This window comes from Sarcophilus harrisii, chromosome X, assembly GCF_902635505.1.
Source record: "Sarcophilus harrisii chromosome X, mSarHar1.11, whole genome shotgun sequence".
Taxonomy (NCBI): Eukaryota; Metazoa; Chordata; class Mammalia; order Dasyuromorphia; family Dasyuridae; genus Sarcophilus; species Sarcophilus harrisii.
Window position 1 is genome coordinate 49,210,080 of NC_045432.1, and position 23,050 is coordinate 49,233,129.

Consider the following 23,050-nt stretch of genomic DNA (forward strand, 5'->3'; position numbering starts at 1 on the left):
GGTGTTAAATTTTTTTGTCTTATCATTTTCTTCTGGAAGTCCTACAATGGGACAACATCTAAGGTTATCCATATACTGTCTTGAAAATAAGTATGTATTTTTATTATAGCTTTTTATTTACAAGATATATGCATGGGTAATTTTTCACCATTGACCCTTGCAAAATCTTCTGTTCCAACTTTTCTCTTCCTTCCCTCCAGCCCCTCCCCTAGATGACAGGTAGAGCAATACATGTTAAATATGTTAAAGTATATGTTAAACACAGTATATGTATACATATCCACACAGTTATTTTGCTGCACAAGAAAAGTCAGACTTAGAAATAAGGTAAAAATAACCTGATAAGGAAATTCAAAATGCAAGTGGACAAAAACAGAAGGAGTGGAAATGCTATGTTGTGGTTCACACTCATTTCTCATAGTTCTTTCGCTGGGTGTAGCTGTTTTTCTTCATTATCGATCAAATGGAACTGATTGGGTTCATCTCCTTGTTGAAGAGAGCCACGTCCATCAGAAGTGATCATTCATATCGTATTGTTATTGAAGTATGGAAGAATTTCCATACTAATGGAAAATAAGTATGTTTTGCTAGTTGTTTGTCCTTCTTCTTGAAGAGAACCATGACATCAGGGAACTGATGCCATGGCATGCAAGTGAATTGGATTTAAGTGAGAGAGAGCTGTGCAAGGTCACCTGCCTCACTTTCCCCTCAAGAGCCATATGTATCTAGCAGCAAGATATAGATCAAGATGAGTGTAGATGGCTCTGGATGCAATGGGAGACCTTGTCCTTTTTAAAATAAGGTCTTCAACAGATCTCAGTTTGACCGAGGCCACATTCATTCAGTGAGTCAGGCTATATTGCAATTGAGGCAAAGAATCTACTCTTTAACCTAATCCAAAACATCTAAATAAATAAATGAATCTGGGAGGGAAAAGCAGAAAATGACTGCTATTTAAATTCAATCTGAGTCAACTAGGACCCAAACAATGAAAGAATGGGGCTTGACCTAGGGCCTATTGTTGGCCAATGAAAATCAGATTGGTTTTGATTTAAAGCCTGGTCCTTAAGAAATAAATCTAGCCAGTGTTTTGCATATATAGTTTCAATATTACTATTTGCGTATGTGTCTAAGAAAATATTAATACTATACTTTGCATTACAGATACAAGCCTATCAGCAGCAATTTTAAAAATTAAGTTCTTCTCATCCAAGCATTATTATCCTCTTTGGGTTAATATTATAAAGTCAGAGTTAACATTTGACTCATTAGGTCAGAGCAATAGACACTTAATTTTGGAGGGTCATTTTCTTAAAACCACTCAATCCCTCAATTTCTGCATTTTAACTACACTGGTCTACTGTGATAAAACCCTAAGTATAGATCAGTAATCAATGAGATTTTTTTTCCATTTTCTTAGGTCTATTATTATTGTCATCTCTTCAGGCCATTGGGAAAGAGGTTACTCCTCTTAGGCTTGTTCCATCAAGAGCCTTTTGGTTTTGTCTGGTTACCACTCTCATTATTTAATCGGAAAAGTATATCCTGAGCTGATCAAAGAGAAAAGAGTAGGACATTGTTTCAGAATCCAGGAAGACTGAAAAGTATTTCTCTTTCATATTGTTTCAAAGGCTTTAGGCTAAAATAATTTAAAATGCTTTCTTTTTCTAAAGGGGGCAGGGTATTTTTTCTGTTTTCATAGTATAAGATATCTTGGGTTTACAGGGATATCAAGGGCTAAGTGAGAGCTAGGAAGGAGACAGATTTAAATGTTATAAATTTATTCTGCAAGGTGGGAACATAGGCTGTGATGACATGGGGTGCCACTTATGGAAGATATGGGTTCAATTAAATGTATACTCTGTTAAATCTCAATCTTCTCACTTATATATTCAATTTAATGAACTGCCACCAAATATTCTACTCACAGTGTTATTATCTATGCCAAGCAATGAGATGTATACATTAGAGTTGTATTATAATATGACTTTGAATTTTATATAAGATCTGGTTGGTAGGTAGTTATGAAAAATGTAGGAAGTGCTATGTTATAATGAGGCACCAGAAACCTTCATTATCTTGGATCCTAAGCAACATATGCTATGCTGGTGACACTATTCATTGCTACCACATGGGGTTTTTCTATGAGACAGACAGAAATTATTAAGCAGGAAGATTTTCATTTGATTATATGCCATTTTCTGTGGCCTCCTTGAAATGGACAAAAGATTGGCCTCCCCTCCCCTCCCTCAGTCTTAAGTCAAATGTTTGCTCAACTAGATTAAGGGAAATATTTTGCTCTACGAAGTGCTTGCTCAACCATGCTCCAAGAAGTGCTTGTTCTATAGGATGCTTGCCTAATAATGTTCAATGATCCTGACCTATTCCAATAATCTATGTCAAAAATCTGCCATTATATTCCAATAATCTATGTCAAACATCTGCCATTGTGTGTTCTCCTTACATCCTGTAAGCCCCCTATTTTTCCCCCTATAAGCGGAAAGTTGAGTCACTGTTTAACGTCAAATATAACCACAAGGCTGAAGAAGAATGATTATAAGCCTGTCTCTGCTTCTGTTTGGGATGGAACTCTACTGAGAGGTCCATCCCAACCAGTAATAAACGCTTTTCAAAATTACAAACGCCTTGGCAGTCCTGAATTTTATTGCCTGGGCTATTTCATTTGGAGGTCCCACTGAGAGAGCCTTTGGCCTGGTCTGACAGCCAATCCCTCTCCCTGGAGGGCAAAAGAGATTACAGATCGTAGGGGGGTGGCCACCAAGAGACGTTCCTTGGCCCCAGTTTCCAGTAATCTCTTTCTGTGGTCCAGGAGAGTGAGACCCAAATTTTTGAATTCGGTTCAAAATTGGCATAGAGCGTCCAGATTTTGAGGGGCTCCTGCAGCTGCCTGATCATTTGTTCAGTCACCTGTCTGGTCTGGTGAGTACTCCTGTATCTGTAGCAAGTGGTTATTAAGCTGGATGTAGTGCCAAACGCCCTTGCTGACCTCCATGGGACACTGTGTGACGGTCCTGGGTGTCTAAGACACATCTGGTCTGATCTGGTTCTGAGCATCTTTTGGGGGGAATTTTTCTCGTAATATGTGTTTCATGTTCTGTCTGTGTGTGATTAGTCTGTCTGTTCTATTGGTTGTAGTCCTTGCCCTGTGTGTCCCGTGTGATTGTTTGTCTGTTGGTTGAAGAGCTCTGTTAAAGTTTTAAGATAAAATTGCTTGTTTTCACCTGTTGTACTAATTCATAAGCAAAGGCAACAAGACAAACTGGCCAAAAGACTTTTCCCTGAGAAATCAGGGGATTGTCAATGTTCTCAGACCCTGCTAGTAGAGTTAAAGGAAAAGGGTAAAGAGAACCTAGCTGATTTGGCTTCAGCAGATAAGACTTTGGTTGGGCAGACACCCTTAATAACAACCCCCATGGGACACCGGGAGGTGGTCCTGACTGTTTCTTTCTGATGGTACATTGCCGCCCTCATCTTGTTTGTGTTTTGTTGGTCTGTGTTTCATCCTTGTCCTTTCTGCTCTAATGGGTAAGACCCTGACTGCCCTACAGGAAGTGCTTGCAAATTTTAAACAATTTCGTGCCATAGCATGGGGGTATGGTTCAAAGGTCAGTTGTGGTCAACTACAGATACTCTGCTGTCTGGAATGGCCCACCTTTGTGGTGGGATGGCCCCCTGAGGGAACATTCAACATGCTAGTTGGACAGCGCATAAAGCAGATTATCTTTGGGGAACTGGGTCATCCTGATTAGATCCCATATATATTGGCTTAGTTGGAGTTCAAAGCCCCTTCTAGCAGAGTCCAGATACAAGTTCTAGACCATCCTAGTACCAGGGGCTCTGGGACAAAGAAAACTGCTACAAAATCTGAGAACCCAGGTGGTATGGACACCCTAGCTCCCCAAAACACTCTGTATCCCATCTTGCCTTCCCCTTCAGAAACCCTAGACCAGGTGGATCTTCTTTCTCTGTCCCCTCTTGATTCCTCTCCTTTGGCTGCTGTTTCTGCCCTCCCTTCCCCATCCCACCCCCGTTATGTGCTAGCCATAGTCTCCTCTTCTGCTTCTGTGTTATCCCCTCCCCATACTAGGGGAGACTCCACATACGAAGTGTTGGAAGCCGCAGATTCTACCTCTGGACACCCCTCCACTCATTCCACTCCCACTCTCCCTGCGGATCCATCCCATATCACACTTTTTCCCTTGTGACAGATTCCTCCCAGTGAGGAATGGTCCAGCCCCTTTATGGTATATGTTCCCTTCTCCACCAGCGATCTGTATAATTGGTAGCAACAAAACCCTCCCTTCTCTGAGAAACCACAATCCCTCATTTCCTTATTGGAAACTGTCTTTTATACCCATCAGCCCACTTGGGAAGATTGCCAGCAACTCCTCCGTGTTCTCTTCACAACCAAAGAGAGGGAAAGAATTCTGGGGAGGCTCAAAAACAGGTCCTTGACCCAGATGGCTGCCCCACAACAGGTTTAGCGCGTCGCCTGCGCCTCCTGCCCGGATCTCATCCTGATTGGGACCCCAACACCGACCAAGGTAAGGAGGCTCTTGATAGGTATTGTTAGCTTCTATTAGAAGGGTCGCAGGCAGAAGCTAGGCAACCGACTAACATGTCTAAAGTTAGTGAAATTAGACAGGGCAAGGATGAGTTCCCTGCAAGGTATTTAGAATGCCTCATGGAAGCCTACCAAACCTACACCCCTATTGACCCAGAGGATCCCAATAATCAGCGGGCGATTGTTATAGATTTTGTGTCCAATTTGGCTCCTGATAGCCGTAAGAAAATCCAGAAGTTGGATGGGTTCAAGTGAAAGACGCTGAAAGAACTCTTAGAAGTGGCCAAGAGAGTCTTTGACAATAGGGGAGACAGCTCTGATAAACAAACCAAGACTGTCGCCAAGGCAGTGATGTCCATGTTGGCTGAAACTCAAGCCCAGACGCCCAGTCCCAAAGGACCCCAAGGAATCGGAAGTTCCAGATTCACCTAGAAGCAGGGGGGTACAACTAGGTTACACCTGAGTCGTGACCAATGTGCATATTGCAAACAATCTGGTCATTGGAAGAATGAATGCCTGAACCTGTGAATCTCTACTCTCCCTCGATCCCCAATAGGGAGGCCCTGGCTCCACAATGACAATGCCTTTAAACCCCCAGGAGCCGAGGGTACTGCTAGTTGCCAGGGGTCATCCTGTTTCCTTTCTGGTTGATTCGGGAGCGGCTGCCTCGGTACTTCAGCAGCCTTATGGTCCTTTTTCATAAATTTTTTCATAAAAATTTTCATAAAATTTTAATTCAAGCAAACATACATATTTATATATTAGTACATACATTAATGTAATACAATATATTTATGTATATAGAGCATACATTTATATTCCTCTATCATATAATTAATGTACATAATAATCATATATTACTAAATACATTAATATAATATATTGCTAACAATTAATTAATACATTCATATCTTTTACTAATATAACTCATAATAGTACATTATACATAATATGTATATATTACATAAGACATATAATGTTGGCGTACATAGACATCAACTCCATGGACCGAGATCAACAAAGCTACATCCTCTAGCAGATCACCACCATTATGGATACCTTTATCCCCAACTCACGAGAGATCAGCAACCCGCCATCCGAAGATACAACATCCTTCAGAGCAAGCCCATAACTTGTGGACGAACCTTCTTTCCTACGATTGGCTACTGGTTGCTACTTCAGGCCCATTCGTTCCTATTTCAGCTAAACCATGCTTTTCGTCGAGGCATTTGTGATGGTAACAATGCTGTTTAGCCTCATATCGCGGCATCTCCAGTGATCGTTACGGCATTCTATCCAAGTTCAGGGAGCCACAGGAAAGTCCCAGACGATGCCACTCACTACTTCCTAAACCATAAACCTTGGGAAGCGGGGGGACAGTGACGCATTCCTTCCTCGTCATGTTGGACTGTCCTTATCCCCTCCTGCACAAACTACATGCTACTATCTCCTTCGAGGGTAACCCTGAACCTCCCACAGTTGACAGTGACTTGTCCTATAGCTGAGGAATCTCACTTACTTACACTTACTAAGTTCAGTGACTGGGCGGTAGAGCATTCCACGCTCTTCTCTGAGTTTCAATGGGCTGTTCCTGAAGTATGGGCTGAGTCCAGTCCCTTTGGTTTTGCATCTCATCAAACCCCAGTAGTAGTGCAACTCCTGGCCACTGCAACCCCAGTTTGAGTTGCCCAGTACCCTTTGGAGCAGCTGACTTTGAGGGGTATAAAACCCCATATTGATTAACTACTCGAGGCTGGAGTTCTTCAGCCATGCCAGATGCCCTGGAACACCCCCTTAATGCCAGTACACAAGCCTGGGTCTGGGGACCTGTGGCTGGTGCAGGAAACTTTGGGAGGTCAACTCCCGGGTTGAGACTGTGCACCTCATGGTCCTGAACCTTTATACACTTCTCTCCTCACTTGATCCCAGCCATGTATGGTATACAGTTTTAGATCTGAAAGATGCTTTCTTCTCTATTCCCCTGGCTCCCGTGAGTCAGCCTCTCTTCGCTTTCATCTGGACAGACCCCGATATGGGGATTGCATCACAACTTACCTGGACTCGGTTGCCACAGGGTTTCAAGAACTCCCCCACTCTCTTTGGGGCAGCTCTGGGATGCGACCCAGCCCCATTCCGCACAGAGATCCCCTCAGCGATCCTCCTCCAATATGTCAATGATCTTCTCCTGGCTGCTCCGACTTGGGACTTGTGCTGTGACGCCACCCTCCACCTCCTCCAGCTCCTGGGTCAGACTGGGCACCTAATTTCTGGTAAGAAGGCTCAACTGTGCTTACAAACCGTTGTTTATTTGGGCTTCACTGTTTCGAAGGGGGAATGATAACTATCATAAGGCAGAGTGGCCCCATCCTCAGCATGCCTCCTCCTAAGACTCGGCGTGAATGCCGGGAATTCCTGGGCATGGCAGGGTACTGCTGCCTTTGGATTCTTGGGTTTGCGGAACTAGCCAAGCCACCGTATGCCGCCTTAGCCCACCCGGCGGCCTATTTTGTCTGGGAACAAGTCCAGCAGGATGCTTTCGATGCCCTGCACTGAGCTCTTTCCAGCTCTCCTGTGGTAGCCCTTCCAAACCTATCCAAGCTGTTCCATCTTTTTGTGGTGGAATCCTCCAGCATTGCCAAGGGGGTTTTGACTCAATCCCTGGGACCCTGGCCTTGGCCTGTGACTTACTTATCTAAGCAGCTCAACCCTGTGGCATCTGGTGGCCCCCTTGCCTCCGCTGTATCTCTGCTGTTGCCATCCTTGTCAAGTAGGCTTTCAAGCTGACTTTTGGTCAGCCCTTACAGATTTCCACCTCGCATAACCTCAAGCAACTGCTCCATTCCCCACCGGCTAGATGGATGTCTAATGCACATATTGTGCACTACCAATCACTTCTCCTTGATGCCTCCAGGATCACTTTCACTTCCCCAGTCTCCTTAAACCCAGCTCTTCTCCTACCTGACAATCCTCCTTCAGGGCCTCTCCATAACTGCCTGGATGTACTTGATGGGATCCACACTTCACAGCCAGGACTATCAGATACCCCGATGCCAGTCCTGACCCGATTTTATTCACAGATGGGAGCAATCTGGTCATGGACAGAGTCCGGAAAGCAGGTGCGACCGTGGTTTCGCAAGATAAGGTGCTCTGGGATGCCACCAAACCTCCCGGCACATCTGCACAACGGGCGGAACTTTTTGCACTCACGGAGGCTCTCCACTTGTCTGAAGGGTCCTGTGTTAACATATATACTGACAGCTGGTATGCTTTTGTGACTGTCCACATACAGGCTATGTTTATCAACAAAGGGGTTTGTTAACTTCGGCGGGAAAAGAAACGAGGAATAAAGAGCAGATGCAAGCCCTGCTGGACACAGTGTGGTTCCCAAAAGAGGTTGAAGTAATACATGTTCCAGCTCACACCAGACAGCAGGACCCGATTTCAAAAGGAAACGAAACTGCAGACTCAGCAGCCCCGGTAGCTGCGAACAGAGATCGCTACTGTCTCCACATCTACAGTCCAGAGTCCCAAGGGAATTCTATCCCCACAACCAGTATATCAAGACAACGATGCGGATCGGATGATTGGACTAGATAGATGGAGAAGATCGCCCCAAGGCCAAGTAATACTTCCAAGAACAATGCTCTAGCCTTTCATAATGAGTATGCACAGCCTTACACACCTTGGGGGCATTTGGCTCTATGAACTCTTACGCCACCACTTTTACCGTCCTGGGATGAAGCAGTGGCAAAGAGATGCCTGGAGTGAGCCAAAGGTAACCCAGCCCTACACTGGCCGGTCCCTGCAAACAGACTCGGGATACCCTTCCCGGGGAAAATTGGGAAGTGGATTTCACTGAAATGGAGACAGTAGTTGGGGGATACAGATACCTCCTGGTGTTCATAGACATCTTCACTGGATGGCTAGAGGCATTCCCTACAAAATCTGAAACCGCAACAGTGGTAGCTAAGAAGTTTTTCTTTGAAATAGCTCCTAGATTTGGGCTACCTAACTCCATTGGATCAGACAACGGACTGGCTTTTATTTCTCAGATAATCCAAGCTTTATCCACACTATTGGGAATTAGGTGGAAACTCCACTGTGCTTACAGACCCCAGAGTTCAGGGCAGGTAGAAAGGATGAACAGGACTTTCAAGAAATACATTACTAAACTTAAGCTTGAATCTGGTGAGTCTTGGGTGAATCTCCTTCCCTTTGCCCTACTCTGGGCATAGGTGTATGCCTAATCCATCTACTCTCTTCTTTTGAAATTCTGTTTGGGTCACCTCTCCTATTGTTCCCCATGTAGGGAACAACCGCCCCCTCAATTTCACTAATAAATCTTGGCTTAAGTCCTTACAGGCCCTGTTGGAAGTCCAGAGTGCTTTAAAGAACTTGTACCGTGCTGCAGCCAAACCTGCATTTCCTGAGTCTCTGACAAATGTGGATATAGAACCAGGAGAGACTGGGTCCTCATCAGGAAGCTACCCCGAGGATCTTCCCTGGAAACCAGGTGGACAGGACCTTACCAAGTGATACTTAGTAACCCTTTGGCTGTGAAAGTAGCAGGACAAAAAGCCTGGATTCACCAATTGCATATCAAGAAAACGGAGGCCCTAGACATCTGGACATCCAGTCCCATCAGAGACCTGAAACTGCGCCTAGTTAAGCAATAATGTTTTCCCTAAGTTCTGTCTTGTTACCCTTAGCTTTAGTGAATAACCCTTACCTCCCTATTCGATATAACTGGACATTGACTCGAACCAATGATGGGACAGTAGTAGCCTTCAATGCCACATACAGCCAGCCTATCCTGTATTTTGATTTATGCTCCCTGCTAGGCCCTGATTGGAATATAGCAAATGATTGGGAGAGCAAGAATACAATGACTAGGTCTGACGATGAAGAGAAATGGAACACAGACCCAGGGTGTGGGGGAGGGGTGCCGGCACCTGATGAGCATGAGCGGGCCCTCCGGGATCATGATTTTTATCTATGCCCCTCAGATGGGGCCTCGAAATGTCAGGGAAAAGATCAATTCCATTGTGGAACCTGGGGTTGTGAGACCATTGCCAGTTGGCTGGGCAGGGAGGGCAAGGACCCAAATATCAATCTGATACGAGTGAGCCCTAAAAATCCAACCTGTAAAGTAGGCTCTTGTAATCCAATGACCCTTCATATCAAAACTTGGACCGCCGACTATTGGCAGACCGGAAAGTCATGGGGACTCCGAGTCTATTCAAAAGGATATGATAATGGGGGCTATTTCACCTTACAGAAGACCATCCTACTGACTCGCTCCCTTTCCATCGGTCTAACCCTGTGCTTAATGACAACATCCTTGAAGGAAAACGGGCCTCCACCTCACCACTGCCCGTACCACATAGCCCTAATGAGTGTCCAGTTACAAGGTATCTGGGAAGAAAGACAATCCACAAGCCCTACGCCCTGGCAGCCTAGACCCCTCCCCCATGCTGGGCATCCTGGATGCTGTCTTTGCTTTCTTAAATCAGACTAACCCTAACTTAACCTCCTCTTGTTGGCTGTGCCTTAACCTAGCACCACCATTCTTTGTAGGGTTAGGGACCACAGCGGTCTTGGGCAACAACGACAGCTCCATACGAATGCAAAGTCTGTCAGATACATATAACGGCCCTGACCCGCGTTGTAGAGGAAACCAACATCAGCCTGTCCTGACCCTACAAGATGTAGAAGGCAGTGCTACTTGTCTAGCATCCCCGAATTTTCAGTGGTCCCAATCCCCTTACAAGGAACTATGTCAGTTTAGGTTGCATGTTTCTCCTGCTGACCATTCCCCCAATTGGCTTTTTGCCCCTGTCACCACATGGTTTGCCTGTACCACAGGACTAACCCCTTGTATCTCGGAGCTCAGGTTCCATCAGAGCACCGAACTTTGCATCCTGGTACATGTATTGCCCCAAGTGTTCCTTTATTCTGAAGAGGGAGCTGAGGAACATTTTGGATTGATTCGTTCAAAACGAGCGCTACCCATATTGGTTCCGCTGCTAGTAGGGATAGGTGTAGCAGGCTCAGCAGCAGTGGGAACAGCATCTCTGGTTAAGGGGAATGCAGATTTCAAACTCTTGAATTCTTGGGTAGATACAGATATCAGAACATTGGAAAGTCTCATCACTCATTTAGAAAAATCAGTGGATTCCCTAGCGGAGGTTGTATTACAGAACCGCCATGGGTTAGATTTGCTGTTCATGAAGCAACGGGGACAGTGTATGGTGCTGGGAGAATCTTGTTGCTTCTACGCAAATCGGTCAGGTGTCATTAGGGAGTCGCTCGCCTCCTTGCGTAAGCAGTTGGATGACCGGGAGGCCAGTCATAAGGCTTCAGTGTCCTGGCATCAGTCACTCTATAACTGGTCCCCCGGCTGACCATCCTCCTTTCAAGACTCGCAGGTACAGTCCTCTTGTTTCTCCTCTTTCTCCTCATAGCTCCTTGCATGATTAAGTGCCTCACCTCTTAAGTTCAGGATCGCATACAGACCCTGAAACTTTTCACCCTCAAGATGACTTATTCCCCGTTGGCCTCAGATGAGTCACAACTATGAACAGAAAAAGGGGGAAGTGAAATGGACAAAAGATTGGCCTCCCCTCCCCTCCCTCAGTCTTAGGTCAAGGGGCCTCAGGCTCACAGAGAAATGTTTGCTCAACTAGATTAAGGGAAATGTTTTGCTCTACAAAGTGCTTGCTCAACCATGCTCCGAGAAGTGTTTGTTCTATAGGATGCTTGCCTAACAATGTTCGATAACCCTGACCTGTTTCAATAATCTATATCAAACATCTGCCATTGTATTTCAATAATCTATGCCAAACATCTATCATTGTGTATTCTCCTTACAACCTGTAAGCCCCAAATTTTTCCCCCTGTAAGCGGAAAGTCGAGTTTAACATTTGAAGTCAAATGTAACTGCAAGGCTGAACAAAAATGCTTATAAACCTGTCTCTACTTCTTTTGGGGATGGAACTCTACTGAGAGGTCCATCCCAACCGGTAATAAACACTTTTCAAAATTACAGACACCTTGGCAGTCCTGAATTTTATTGCCTGGGCTATTTCACTCCTCATTCCCACTTAAATGTCATTGGATCCTATATTTATTGAGTATGTACTTTAATTCTTCTAGTAAAGACTTCCTCTGATACCTCATTATGTTGTAGAGGTAAGGGGAAAAAAGCAAACAAAAAAGGTGAAAACAGTGCACTTATATCTGCAATCAGTTTCCATAGTTCTTTCTCTGGATGCAGATGGCATTTTCTATCACAAGTCTATTAGAATTATCTCAGGACACTGTACTGCTGCAAAGAACTGAGTCTATTATAGTTGATCATCACATAATCTTGCTGTTACTTTGTACAATGTTCTTCTGCTTCTGTTCACTTCACTCAGAATCAGTTCATGTAAGTCTTTCCAGGCTTTTCTAAAATCAGCCTACTCACCATTTCATATAAAACAATTACATTCCATAACATTCATATACCATAACTTATTCAGCCATTCCTCAGCTGATGGACATCCACTCAATATCCAATTCCTTGATATCACAAAAGGAGTTACTACAAATATTTTTGCACATGTAGGTTCTTTTCTCTCTTTTATGATCTCTTTGGGACACAGATTCAATAGTAACACTGCTGGATCAAAGGGTATGCAGTTTTATGGTCCTTTGTGCATAGTCGAAAATCTCCTTTTTAAAAGAAACTTGCATAGTTAATCTCTACCTCTTTGTGTTCAAATTAAACCTTTACTTTTTAGATATATCTTTGAGTGCCTTTATCTTTAGTTCCTTTAGGAAAGATTGTTCTGAAACCTAGAAGTGATTATGGGTTTTGAAGGCCTTCAAGTATCTCCCAGTTTTTGCTCAGGAATCCATAGATATTTTGGAGGATTACCCAAATTCAATGTTGGCATTTATTTTGGTTGCTCTTTCTTATCAGAGCTTTAATTATCAGCAACCTTAGTTTAGTATGTTCTTTAGATCACAAAAGTCAGGCAGGGATCAAGAATTTTTTTTTTGTTTTAGAATCAAATATAGGATTTTATCAAAGTACTCAAATCTCTTAGCTTTAGTTTCAATGCACAGTTGTTTTCAGTCAAGCATATAAAAATGTAAACTCATTTCTTATTTTAATATCATAGATATTACTAATGAAAACACAGTCTCACCTTACCTGTGATGGTATAGGAAAGGCACAGATGTAAAGGGAGTGAACATTGTCTTTTTAGTTAGTATAAAAGTTTTCCTTCTTTTTCCTCTCCTCAGACTCATTCAGTGCTCCTTAACAACATACAAATTACTGATTTACAAAGTCCCTTTTAACAATGCCAAGGAATAAAATTCTCCTCCCAGCATGAGAGTTTGCAGGATAAATTTCTCTCCTCTTTCCTTTAAGAAGCCATGACCCCCATGGGCTATGCTCAAGCTCCTTCAGAGAGGAAAAGCACATTTCATTATGGTCTGCCAGGATGCTTTTCTTTTCTTTTCCATTTTTCTTTTTTTATGTAGTTAAATTGTGTAATTTAGAATCACCTGTCTGGGAAACTATCCATTTGAATAACAGCCAAATCTCTCTTAATATATTCTAGCTCTAAACTTATTTGAAATTTAAATATTTCTCTCCCTTCTCCCCTGTCTTCTATCGCTTTTCTTTTCCTTTCAGCCCCTCTTTTCCCTTTCTCTCTGTATCTTTCTCTCCTGATTCCCCTTTTCCTCCTTTCCCCATCTCCTTCTTCTTTACATCCTTTCTCCCTTCTAGCCCCTCTCTCTCCTTTCTCTTTTTCTCCCTTTCCTTCATCTTTGTTCCTTTTAAAACCTACTTTGGATCCCATTCCAATTAAAATTTATTGGTTCGGCTTTAATTACTGGACTATCTCAGTCCTAAGCAAGGAGGCAGATGCATGGTACTATACTCTTTAAATCATGTGAGAGGCAGTCTGCCTTAATGTACCTGAAGTTTTTTTTTCCAGCTCTGTCATCATTCACATTGGAATGGAGATCACTGATTGAATTTTTGTCTTTGTTATTTGTTGAAATTTGGGTTTTGTTAAGAGAGACATAATATCCAAGAGAAAAGAACCACTAAATTAGAAATAAGAACTTATTTCATTGCAAGGCCAATTAATATAAATATTTTATCTTGCCTAATTAAGAGATACAAGGCATTCTAATTAAGTTAACTGACCATGATTCATAAGCACATGAGTTAGCAAGCTAGAGTATCATGGATTACTTTCCTCAACAATAATAATTGTATTTCAGAGGGTCAGAGACAAAATGGCTGAGTGAAATGACTATTTTTATTCTGATCTCTTTGAATACATACATCTAAGCAGCCTCAGAAGATGTGTCAAACCAAATTCTTATCACGATAATCAACAAAAAGCCAGAGTGAGTCATTTTTCCAACTTAGTATAGCCTGCAGATGCAGGAGTAGTAAATGGGCAGGATGGTGATGTGGCAGAAGTGGACCCAGCTTTGAGCTTTGCAGGCAGTGGTAAGAGGACCTAGTCAGAAAGAGATTTCAAGAGAACCCCGTGCAAACACCATGTGTCCACTTGGATATCATTTGGCAGCTCACTTGCCTGTTATCCACTTCTGTGTCATCTTTACAGGGCAGTAGTTGTGGTTATAAAGGATCAGAAACTCTGCTTAGACAGGGATGGTAGTACATATTATGACCAGACCTCTCCCTAAATCACAATACTTTGAAGATATTGAAAACTTACAAGTACCCAGACCTACCTATGAAAGCATCAGAAGGACATAAAAGACTGAATGAAGCTCAATCTAGTCATTCATATCAACCCCGCCCCTTAACCTTTGCTGAGGTTAACAGAACCCAACTTTAATATAAAGTCCAAAGTCAGGAAATAGGCTGGAAAATGAACAACCCCTCCCTACAACCCTAACCATAAAAAGCTACCATGGTGACAGAAAAACTCAACATACAAACGTAGAAGACAGTGACTTGAAAACATCTATAAGCAAAGCTTCAGAAATGCAAATTGATCATAGGCCCAAAATGAATGAAAAGGAGATACAAAAGAGCAAAAATAATTTCAGGTGTATAGATTTTTACTGACTTGTTAGAGGAAGAAATTCCTTTGTGTTTTATTTCTGGGATCCTATGGACAACTTTCCTTTGAAGTCCCCAAAGAAGTGGCTGTCTTTCACTTTAATGCTGGGGCCCTCTGTTTGGTTTTTTTTATTCAATAGTATTTTATTTTTCCAATTACGTGTCAAGATAGCTTTCAACATTCATTTTTTTGTAAAATTTTGAGTTCCAACTTTTCCTTCCTCCCTCTCTCCCTTCCCTTCTCCCTTTCCAAAAAAGCAGAAAATTTGATACAGGTCATATATGTACAATCATTTTGAATGTATTTCCATATTAGTCATGTTGTGAAAGAAAAATCAGAACAAAAGGGGAAAACCACAAGAAAGAAAAAGCAAATAAAAAGGTGAAATTATTATGTTTCAATATGCATTCAGTCTCCATAGTTTTCTCTCTAGATGCAGATGGCATTTTCCATCCCAAGTCTATTGGATTTGTCTTGGATCAATGTATTGCTGGGAAGAGCTAAGTGTATCATAGTTGATCATCACATAATCTTGCTGTTACTTTGTACAATGTGCTCTTGGTTCTGTTCACTTTACTCAGCATCAGTTTATGTAAGTATTTCCAGTTTTTTTGTGAAATCAGCCTGCTCATCATTTCTTATAAAACAATAATATTCCATTACTTCATTTACCATAACTTATTCAGCCATCACACATTTGATGGGTATGTACTCAATTTCACTTCCTTGTCAGCATAAAAAGAGCTGCTACAAAACATTGCAAGGACATTTTTAATCAAATAAGAGTGTTAGAGAAAAAACTGGGTAAGGAAATTCGAGCAATGCAAAAGGGAATTAACAGTTCAATAAAAGAAATACACAAAAAATAAAAAATAACTCCTTAGTTTTTTTTTAGTATTTCATAATTGGACAAAAGATAAAAAGTATAAATCCTCACTAAAAATGATTCCTTTAAAATAAAATTGGTGATGACACATAAAAAAAACAATAAAACAAAGTCAAAAGAATGAAAAACCAAGAAAAAATGTGACCTATCTCATTGGAAATTACCAAATGATATAAACAGATTGTTTTCAGAAGAAGAAAAAAATCAAAGCTAGCAGTGGCCATATGGAAAGAAAATTATATGTTCACAAAAGTTGATCCTATAATTTATGTCCATTTGACATGGGCATAAAAACTCACAAATGCAGAAAAGCAGAAATATTAAATGTATTCTTTTCAGACCATAATGCGATAAAATTATATTCAGTAAAGGATCTTTGAGGAATAAATTAAAAATTAATTGTAAACTAAATAAGCGAATGCTAAAGAAGTATTGGATCAAAGAATAAATCATAGAAACAATTAATAATTTCCTTAAAGATAATGACAACATAAGACAACACACCAAAATTTGTGGGATGCTGTCAAAGTTGTATTTATGGGAAATTTTATACCCCTAAATGCTTTCATTAGTAAAGGAAAGAGTAGATAAAGGAATTGGTGTGCAACTAAAAAAGGAGAAAAAAGAACAACTTAAAAACAAAGGGGAAATTAATAAAATTGAAATTAAAAATCATAAACTAATAAATAAAACTAGGAGTTAGTTATATAAAAAATAAAAGGATAAAATTTTATAATGTCCAATTTGATATTTTTTAAAACAAGAAAAAGCAGATTACTACTATCATTGAAGATGAAATTACAGAAGTTTTTAGGAACTATTTGGCCCAAATAACACGCCAACAAAAATGACATTCTAAATAAAATAGATGAATATTTATAAAAATATTAATTGACCAGATTAACAGAAGAGCAAATAGAATATTCATATAAACCTTTCTTATAAAAAAGAAATCAAACCATGAAGGAAATTTCTGAGGGAAAAAGAATCAGGTAGATTAATAAGAAAATCCTACCAAATATTTAAAGAAAACTTAATTTCAATATCATGTAAGGTATTTGAAAAAAAATAGGTAAAGGAGTTCCACCAAATTCCTTTCATGACACAAATATGGTTTTCAAACTTAAACCAGGGTGTACAAAAATAGATAAAAGAAAACTATAAACAAATTTCCCTAATGATTATTGGTGCAACATTTTTAAATAAAATGTTAGCAAGGAGATTATAACAATATATCTCAAAGACTGTATACTGTGATAAGGCTGGATTTATACCAGAAACATAGGATTGGTTCAATATTAGAAAACTATGAACATAATTAACCATGTCAATAATAAAAATAATATGATTATATAAAAGATGCAGAAAAATTTTGAGAAAATACAATATCTATTCTTGTTAAAGACACTAGAAAGCATAAAAATAAACAGTACATTTATAAAAAAGATAATTACTAGCTATCTAAACCCAAGAACAAACATTTGTCTGTAATGGGAATAAGCTAGATGCTTTTCCAGTATAATCAGGGATGAAATGAAGATTCCATTAACACCATTATTATTTATTATTATAGAAATATTAGCTATAGCAATGAGGTGAGAAAAAGTAATTGAAAGAATAAGAATAATGGACAAGGAAACAAAACTATTTCTTTTTGTAGATGTTATGATGATATACTTAGAGAACCCTACAGAGTCAACTAAAAATGAGTAGAATCAATATAACAACTTTAGCAAAGTTACAGGGTATAAAATAAACCCATAGAATCTTCAACATTTTTACAAATTACTAACACAGTCTAGTAGAAAAAAAAAGAAATCCCATTTAAAATAACTGCAGAATGTAAAATACTAGAAAATCTTCTTGATAAGATACACATAGAAATTGTACAAACAAAATTACAAACTATTCTTCATACAAAGACAGATCTAAATAGTTGGAGAAATATTAATTGCTCATGGGTAGGCCAAATCAGTATAATAAAAATGATAATACTATTTAAAGTAATTTATTCAGTTCTATAACAATCAAATTGCAAAAGAAATACTTTGCACAGATTAAAAAAATAATAAAAAATCATCTGGAGAAATGAAAGGTCAAGATTGTCAAGGGAATCAATGAAAAAAAAAAACGTGAAGGAAGGAGATCTAGCAGTACCAGACTTCTAACTATATTACAAAGTGTGGTTATTGGCTAAACAATTTGATATAATACAAGAAATAGAGTGGTTGATAAATGGAAGAGATTGAGTACACAACATGCAGAAGCAAATGTGCACAGTAACCTAGTGTTTGATAACCCTTAAGAGTCTAGATATTGTGGCGAGAACACACTATTTGACAAAAATTGCTAAGAAAACTGAAGAACACTTTGGCAATAACTAGCCATAGACAAATCTCCCCCCTCCCTCTCTCCCTCCGTCCCTCTCTCCTTCCCTCCTTCTCTCTTTCTCTCTCTCCCCCTCCCTTCCTCCCTCCCTCCCTTTCTCTTTCCCCTTTCCCTCCTTCTCTTCTTCTTTCTCTCCCTCCCTCTGTCTCTGTCTGTCTGTCTATCTGTCTCTTCCTCCCCCTTTGTCCCTCTCCCCCAAAATAAGCACAAAATGGGTATATGTTAAAATGTGATATCAGAAACAAATGAACAGAGCACAGAAGAAGTTACCAGTCATATCTGTGGATAGGGGATGGTTTCATGACCAAACAAGAAATAGATTTGTTGGAGTTAAAATGGATAATTTTGACTAAAAAAAATTTGCACAAAGAAAATCAGTGCAGCCAAAATTAGAAAAAATGCTGGAACCTGGGGATGGGGTTTACAGCAAGTTTTTCTGATAAAACTGTCATTTTTCAAATATTTAAGAAACTTAGCCAAATTTAAGTGGGGGGGGGGAAAGCCAATTGGTTACTTGACAAATGGTCTAAGGATATGAACAGGCCATTTTCAGACAAAGAAATTAAACTTATCAGTAGTTATATGAAAAAAATTCTCTGTCAAATATACTTAGAGAACTGCAATTTAAATCAATTTTGAGATACTACCTTATACCCATTTGATTAGCTAAAATGACAGAAAAGGAAAATGAGAAATACTGGGGGAGAATAGATATCCTAATTTACTATTGATGGATCTGTGAACTAGTCAAACTATTCTGGAGAAAAATTTGGAAATATTTCCAAAGATCTATAAACTTTATTCTTTTTGATCCAGAAATATCTCTACTATATCTAATACCCCAAAGAAATCAAAGAAAAAGAAAAATTTCAATCCATATTACAGAAATATTTATAGTAATTTTTTGTGATGGCAAAGAAGTGAAAACTAAAAGCTTGCCCATCAGTTGGGTAAATCTTTAACAAGTTATGATATATGAATGTAATTCAGTATTATTGTGCTATAAGAAATGGTGAAGGAAATGATTTCAGAAAAACTCATAGAAATATATAAATTGATGTAAAATGAAGTAAGTGAACCAGAACAATCTACACAGTAAGAGCAATAATTGTACGTCTTAGTAACTCTGATCAATACAATGATCAACAAGAACTTCAAAGGGCTCATATTAAATGCTATTTATTTCCAGATGGAGAATTGATAGACTTAGAGTATAGATTGAAGTATATTTTTCCTTTTCATTGTTTTGCTTTATTTGTTGGAATATGACAAACACATAAATATGTTTTTCATGATTTCATACATATAATGTGTACTTCACTTCTTTCCTTTACAATATGTGGGGACCAGTAAAAGGAGAGAAAAAAACTTGCAAGTAAAAAAAAAATTAAAAATTCTTTGTCTTTTTAAAAATGCATTTTTATTTGCTTGTAACCCCACAATTGTGGTTTCTGAAATACATTACAGAAGAATTGTCCTTTCTAAAAGGGAATAGGTAATTAAAGAATATTTACCTCTGATTCTATGTCTGAAGGCTATTGTTTTCATTACCTTAGATTCAAAAGGTATTTGAAAGTTACTTGCATTAGATCTTCTGACAGAATTAAGTGATCCTATCTTAAAAAAAAAAGAAAAAATTCCAGGACCACATTTGGTGGAAAATATTTTCTGTGTTAGATTCATTTTTGTGTGCTGAAATGGATGCTGAATGATGACTTATTGGCTAAACTTAGAGTGGTTACAAATTGGGTGCTGGCCAGGGTGCTGAAAAATTAAACATGTCAGTAGTTCTCTACGTTTAAAGGATGTAAGGAATGAAAACTCTCTATATAAGCTTAGCTTAAATACAGTTTTAACAATCAAAAATTATACCCACCAAATATTTTTTAAACAACTTTCACAGTAGGCTATTGATAGTAGATATGATTATATGGTCATTTTGAACTTTCTTTGGTATGTGTACAATGTTTTCTGAAGGGAAAAAAATCTTGAAACTAGAAAGTTCACAGTCCCTTGTTCCATGCTGTTATGGACTAAATGTGCTTGCCACAAGTGATAATGGTGTTCTAATTAGGGTGCCTAGGCATCTTGCATTAGATGGGATAGTTCTAGTGATTTTACTTGTCTCATCTGTCCTCTTTTCCAGTACCACAGCAGCTACTTGAATTGTGGACATCACTTTCCCCTCAACTATTGTAAGAGCTTCTTAAGTGGGCTTCCTGCCTCAAGTCTCTCTCCTCTCCAATTTCATCCTTCCTACTTCTGTCTGAGTTATCTTCCTAATGTACTCCTCTGATTACATCACTTTTCTCTACTCAAAAACCTTCTAAATTGCTGGCCAAATTAGGATGAGTGGATTTTTCAAGCACCAAATCCCTCAGACAACATCCAGTATGAGCGTTACAGATCATCTCTCTTGATCCATATGAGCATTCATCAGTGGAACTCCCTCCCACCATCAAAACAATGTCTCCTTTTCCTCCCTTTTCATTCTTTCCCTCCTACTCCTTACCAACTCCCCTCTGTGTTCTTCCCATCCTAAGAGACCAGAGTGCTTACTTTTACCTCCTTGCCAGGCTTCAATTTGGTCTGGGCATATCTCATACTTTATCTCCCTATTCCCCTCTCCAATTTATGTACCCTCTTATTTTGTAATGTTAAGTACTGTGAGAGATGATTTATTTGCACCCACATTCTATTTTTTTGTTTTTTGCTGAGGCAATTGGGTTAAGTGACTTGCCCAGAGTAACACAGCTAGGAAGTATTAAGTGTCTGAGGTCAGATTTGAACGTAGGTCCTCCTGACTTCAGGGATGGTGCTCTATCCACTGCCCCAAATAGCTGCCCCTCTCCTACTCTATTTGAATCAGTATTCATCAGTTTGTATATAAGGCTCTCAAGTTCTGAGCTGCATCTTTAAATTCATTTCCTATAATAATTTAAATGAAGGCCCTCCACCTTTGTTTTTCTTGTCATGGTGACCAAGCCCAGCATGGCAGAGATGACAACTACATGGAAAGTTCCCCAAATATTTTTGTACTTCCAGACCAATTACTTGTTCAGTAGGAACAGTTAACCATCTTATGACCACTTAGGTCACTGGTTATGATGGCTTGTACCATTTATTTCTGCTCAAAGTAAGGAAGAGCCTGTCCATCTTGTGTGGAAATATGCCTTATTTCACCCAACTTATGACCCTGCTGACATATTATTTTGACTTTTTACTTTATGTATCACATTTCAATCAATGTAATTATTCTGTATAATATAGCTGTTCTGAAAGTACTGGACAGTTAGCCCTATAAAAATACTGCCCTGGAAGGAAGGAGACATCTCAAATCATGAGGAAAATCTGAAGTCCATTTATTAAAAGGGACCGTGGATCCCATAATAAAATATCATTGGTTCAGAGCTCTGTCTTAGTCTCATTTATTGTTGGCAGGGTAAATTTAATCCCCACAGCACCATAAAAATTAATTCAGGATGTCACAAAGTTCTGTTCATAATATACTAGGCCTGCATTTCTACCCTTATCTCCACCTATTTTTTTCTTCTATCCATGTCTCTCTGTGTACATTTAGAAAGAAGTTTTTTAAACTATCTTTATAATGTCATTTTCCTTCTATTGCTGTCTTTGGCAACTGTGTTCATTCATCTCTCCTGCATTTGTTGTATCTGTGGTGTTTGAGAAGGGACTAATTTTTTCAGGTCTGTTTTTCATTTTAAGAATGTTTCAACCACCTCTTTACTGCTGAAATCAATCTTTTTAAATTTATGATTAAGCTCAGGGTTTCATATTAAGCCCCCTGGACTGTATCCCAAGCTCTCTAGAACATATTATTTCATCTACTCCTACATTTTCTGGTGGGTAGAGTCTAGTCCTTCATTAATTGAATTTCCTTTTCTTTTTATTTGAAGGCATTTTTCTTGGTCTCTTGCAGAACTTCTTGTTTCTGAATTGAATTATTAAATCTAACCAGTCTTGGATGTTGCAGCCTTGGATTCTTTTTCTTGGGGTTAATCTATAAATACTTTTAATTCTATTTAATTTTCTGTGTTCAGAAGTTCTTAGCAGTTTTCTTATATCACTTCTTGCATCTTGGTCTCATCCTGTTCTGTTAGACCTATATTCCTTAGATTGTGTATTTCCTATATTTGAAATGAATAGGGTTTTCATGGAGTGAGAGAACATTTTCTTTTAATGTTTTTGCTTTTTACTTTCCTTCTTCTTGATTATCCTTCACTTCTGTGTATTTGTATTTCCAACTAATTGTTATCACGTTTGTTTCTCTGGTGAGACTTACTGTCACATATTTTAGCTTTTCTGTTCTGCCTATTACTTTAGCTGTATAGGCCATATGTTTTGTTCTCATAATTCTCATTTCTCTTTTGAACTAGTCTGGAATTAATTTCATATTCTTCTCACCTTCCGTAAGATTTCATCAAGTGTTGGATGCTATTCCTTTGTTTTGCAATATTTGTTCGTAGATGCCTGGACTCAATTACTGATTGTAGAAACTATAATTCCTTTTATTGTTTTTCCCCTCTTGCTTTATCTGGTTACCTCCAAGATCTTTCAGTTTTCTTCTTGATATCTTTGATAATATCACTCTCTCTGCAACCGTGTTTTCCTTTGGTGTTCAATTTTTGACTCTCTTTCCTCTGATGATGGTTTCCCTGACGCCTGGATCTCAAAATGTCTCAGCCAATCTAGGTCTCTGCCTCAAGTAATTCTTGGGTGGACAGAACTGCCCCCAGTTGGCATCTGGGCTCTTTCTCTCCAGATTTATGCAGATGTCCCCTACCCCAAACATACAAATGATGTCCTGTCCCCTTCTCTTTATTCCTCAGTTCTCTGATCATAATTTGGCAGTTCATAATTTGGTACAGTAGCCAGCAGTCATTTCTGTCATTTGGAATTTGAGTCTCAGAGGCTATTTGGGAATAGAGGAGTGAGGCTGAACTCTATTTCAAGTCCATACATAAGTTATGTCCCATTCCTTTTCTTCCTCTACTCTCTTGAAGCAATCTTTTGAAGCACAATTTTTTGTCGCAGTTCTGGCCACAGGGGCCTCCCAAAACTTCC